We start from the raw sequence: 4,899 nt of genomic DNA on the forward strand, positions 1-4,899 counted from the left end.
TCTTGGTAATAATATTTTTGTTGTTATTCTGAATTTATTATGTATTATGTTGTTTAGTCCCTAAGTCATATCTGACTCTTTTGTGACTCTATGGTTTCTCTGTCCATGGGATTTTCCAGGCAAGAATACTGGAGTGGGTTGCCATTTCCTTCTCTAGGAGCTATTCCTGATCCAGGGATCCAACCTATATCTCCTGCATTAGCAGACAGATTCTTTACCACTGAGCCACATGGGTAGCCCATGTATTATGTACATGTACATATATACCCAAATATATAAGGTAAAGAAAATAAGCAATTATGTTAACATTACCAGGAACCAAGATTTTCAACCTGAAAGATTAGTTTTCTCTTATTATTATGAAATAAAAGAAGAGAAATAAAAGCACAGTGATCCCAAATTTGAATTGGAAAATCATAATGTGATAAACTCATGATGCATTTTCCTTAAAAAAATAATAAAATGCATTTCTTAGCTTCTTTCACAAAGAAGCCTTATTATTATTAATAACAGCCTAACTGGATGCACTGAGCAAGCCTTGCTTATACCCAGATGAAAATCTTATTATTTCCCGCCCAAAAGAAAATGGCTCCTTGAAGAACTGGCTAATTCTAGGTCTGGGAGAAGAAATATACAAGATGATCCTGGAGCACTTTGTCACATCAGATTGTGAGAAAGCTACTGGGGCCATGTCTGGTTAAAGATGGGACACTTTTAAGCATGAAGGAGGATAATATCTGCAATTGATTAATATATGTCAACTATGCAAAAAAAAAAAAAAAAATTCCACCAGTTCATCATGACAACTAAAAACTCACTGGTCACTTTTGGAAGATGCTAGAAACTGACCTGTGATGGTCGAGTGGTTAAGGCATTGGACTCGAAATCCAATGGGGTTTGCCCGGGCAGGTTCAAATCCTACTCACAGTATTCTCCTTTGGGCTTCCCTTGTGGGTCAGCTGGTAAAGAATCCACCTGCAATGTGGGAGACCTGGGTTCAATCCCTGGGCTGGGAAGATCCTCTGGATGAACGGAAAGGCTTACCCACTCCAGTATTCTGGCCTGGGGTTACCAAGAGTCAGACACGACTGTGCAACTTTCACTTTTCTTTCAGAAACCTTTACTTCTTCTTGAACGCTGGTAAATAAAGACATAGTTTTTATGCCACCATTCTTGTACAAATATATCTAAGATCACCAAATGGTTGAGGGACAGTTCTTTATTACAAATTCCAGCTAATAAATGAAGACAAGGTGGAAGAATATCATTCTTTTAATGCCTAATGAAATAAAGGACTGATGCAATAATCAACGGCTGCTAGAAACATATGTGAAAAGCTTACAGGGAATCTTACAATGGTGAATCATTCCGACAATACTTGAACCCACGGATCAACCCTAGCATCATAAAAAGAAAGACAATCCAATATTATGTGCTGTCCAATGTAATACAATAGGAAGTAATGACTTGATGTATACTTGCCAAAAGTGATGAACCTAAAACCCATCTATCAGAATCATTTTAACAATGCTAACAGAAATGCAGTCGGCAAATCCCACTTTGGGAAAATTCACAGGACAGAGAATCAGTTATCTTCATCAGATAAATTTCCAGAAGAAAAGGGGTTGAGGTGCAGGTGGGGGAGATAAGAAAAAGGAAACTTAAAGATTGAAAGAGATATGAAGCAAACGCTATGGTGGACTTGTTTGCATCCTGGTTTGAATGAATTAATTGTAATCTAATTTTAAAACATGAAACAAAATTTAACAGACTGTACATTTATATTAAGGAATTGTGCACTTTTAAGGTGTGATAATTGTACTCTTTAAAGTGAGGTTTTGGTATATTGAAGTTTTATTAATAAAATACACCTGGAATTTGCTTAAAAATGACACACTGTGGAGAGGGGGAGGATGAGTGGGAGGCAGTTGATGAAACAAAGTTGGTCATGAGCTGGTCATTGTCCATGGGGGTGATAGTTACACAAGAGCTCATCATATTAATTTCTCCACTTCATGTGTGTTTTAATTTTTCCATAATAAAAAAGTTGACACAAAAAATTTAAGACATCCTGTAAGTGTGGCCTCCCGTGGTCAATATTTGGGAGTGGATCTAATGCAGAACCCCAAAATCCTTTCAAAGGTGTGAAAAGATTTTAATTTTTAGAAAGACTGGCTTAACCTGGAGTATGAGAGGATGTCGTTTCCCTTTCAAAGGCAAATCGTCTGCCTTTTTTCTTCCTTAATTTCCTCAAAATTAATCTCAGGACCAGGTGCACCCTCCTAACTACCCACCTCCCCACACCACCACCACCACCAGCATCGCGCGCAGCAAAGACCTCTGTACAGTGTTGCCACGTGAGGGATGGAAGTTAAACTCAAAGAAGGACTGCCCCTGTTTCCAAGATGATCCCGTAAAAGGAAGAGGCGAGAGGCTTGGAAACCTAAGCCAAGAGGATGACAAGATGACGGAGAGCAAGACTCAGGATTTGCGCCAGAGTTCCAGAGTATTACAGGTTTCTTCCTCTTCGACTCCCTTCAACCGGGTGGAGAGCGGGGTAGTCGGATAGGGCGGGCTTCCCGGGCATTTCAGCCAACCGGTTCCAGTTGGGAAACGGCTGGATTACAAAGGCATGGGGAGCCGCCCGCGGATCTCCGTGTGGCCGCGCGCGCGTCTCCGCAGGGGCAGGGCGCATCCAGGTGTCCGGCCCGGGAGAGGCAACTCCCGCAGCGCAGATTCCAGGAGCGCGCAGTCAGCCCCAGCCCGGCTCCCCCATCCTGTTTCCCGCGTCGCCCTCAAGGCACCGTCGATTACAGAAGCATCTGCCTGTTAGGCGACGACAGGGGACAAGGTGACCAGGACCCACATGCCCGCCCCTGCCCTCCCCTCACCCCCTGCATTCCTGCAGAAATCTTCCCGGGGCAAAGTTCACAGTCACCATATCCGGTATTCAGAGTCCGAGTGGTTGACGTCACTCTCTTTATCTCAAAGTTGCCTTTTCTGGTATGCAGATTTAGCTTCCCTACAAGAATGGGAGAGCTTCCCCAAGGGCTGAATGCAGATTTCATACTTTCTCCCTCTCCCGACGCTTCGCACAGATCCTGGAATGAGGTGGTTGATAGCATTCACTAAGTGGAAACCGTCTCCTAATGCTTCTTTCTCCGGAAGGACTGGTATCTTGGCAACCCCACTCAACTGTTGTGGAGCAGCTTCACCTCACCTCCTCCAGGACACCTTCCCTAGTCGGGGTTCCTGGCTCTTCCTGTAGGAAGGTCCACACTCCTAAGCCATCGCACTCACTTCGGTAGACTGTGAAGTCCTTGAGGGCAGAAGCTGCCTCTTACTCATCTTGGCTTCCCTCTCCCACCCTTCTTGCACAGTTCTTAGTGAATAAAGGGACATATTGTGACATGGTTTAAATCTGGGAAGGTCTTCCCCCCTGGTCCCTAACCTTAAACTGTGACCTGTCCCTCTTCTGTCCTGTCTGGAGAGAAGCACTTTTGAATCTTTCAGAAGCTGACAAACTTGAATTGGGTCCTGGCCACTCACACGGTGCTATGTTTGGAAAGTGAAGCAGTCACTGAGGCCAAGGCCTAGCTTTCCGTTCTCTAGTTCAAGGTGTTTTCAGCTCCTCCACATCCTGATAACAGTACTAATACCTTCTTTACAGAGTTTAACAGTTTATCAAATGGTTTCATACACCGTATTCCATTTGTTCCTCACAGCCTCTTGAATTAGGTATTGGCCTTGATGCTCAAACTCAGGCTTTTAACAGAAAGCAAACACAAAGCCATATTGAAAAGGCAAAATATGGTTAAAATATGTGATAGTATGGCATAATAAATAATAATCTTTCCATGGTAGTGCCTTCTACCTCGACATCCTCAACTCCTGTATTAATTTCCTAAGTCTGCTCTAACAAATTGCCTCAAACTGGGTAGATTAAAACAAGAGAAACTATTCTCTCACTGTTCTGGACGCTGAATGTCTGGAATCAAGGTGTCAACAGGACCATACTTTCTCAGAAGTATCAAGGGAAGAGCCTTCCTTGCCCTTCAAATTCCTGTGTTTACTGGTAATCTTTGTCCTTTGTCCTTCCTTGGCTTGGAGATGCATCAGTCAAGTCTCCCTGCCTCTAGACTTCACCCTGCTCAATCCATCCTCCAGGACAGAGGCCAACATAACCCCCTCTCCAAAGTTTATTACAAACATTTTCAAACAGAAGAGTTAGAATATTTTATAGGGACCACTCAAATATCGACCACTTAGATTCTATCATTACTTGCTTTATCAAGTGCTTTTTCCATCTATCCTCCCCTTTATCCATCCATCAGTACATCTTATAATTTTATGCTTTTTTAAGTAAGTTGCTTAGGAGCTGCAGGTTCGATCCCTGGTTGAGGAACTAAGATCCCACATGCCACTCAGTCAGAAAAAACAAACAAACAAAAACCCCACAAAACCAGACAAAATCAAGTAAGTTGCAGACTTTCAAATGATGTTTAAAAACATAATCTCATCATGTTAGGACTTGCGGAACATTCAATGGACATTCCATGATGCCTTCTTTGGGGCAAGCGTAAAGCCCAAACCCGTTTGTAAGTGCCTCCAGCCTAATCCCTACCCGACACTGCTTCTTACTTTCCATTCTAGTGAGATCAGTTGCAAGTAAAATTCCCACTCATCATGCTATTTGTCACCTCCCTGACCTGCTCATCTTGTCCCTTCTCATGAGATGGTCCTCGACCTCCAGGGCCTCAAGAATCCCCTTCCCCAGAAAGCCTTTCTTGGTACCTGCCTCACCACAGGAGGGTCGATGCACCTCTTCTCCCCCAGGGCATTCTTCCCTCAATCACTGCACTTAGCTCTATAGATCATAGTGATCTGTTTAGGTGTCTT

At 43.3% G+C, this 4,899-nt stretch overlaps 1 non-coding gene across 1 annotated transcript; it reads left to right on the top strand.

Annotated features, from left to right (window-relative positions):
• Positions 1 to 848: 848 nt before the first annotated feature.
• TRNAS-CGA (transfer RNA serine (anticodon CGA)) lies at positions 849 to 930 on the top strand. The gene has a single exon. It is a non-coding gene; the product is annotated as a tRNA-Ser (tRNA).
• The last annotated feature ends 3,969 nt before the right edge of the window (positions 931 to 4,899 follow it).

This window comes from Bos taurus, chromosome 23, assembly GCF_002263795.3.
Source record: "Bos taurus isolate L1 Dominette 01449 registration number 42190680 breed Hereford chromosome 23, ARS-UCD2.0, whole genome shotgun sequence".
Lineage (NCBI taxonomy): Eukaryota > Metazoa > Chordata > Mammalia > Artiodactyla > Bovidae > Bos > Bos taurus.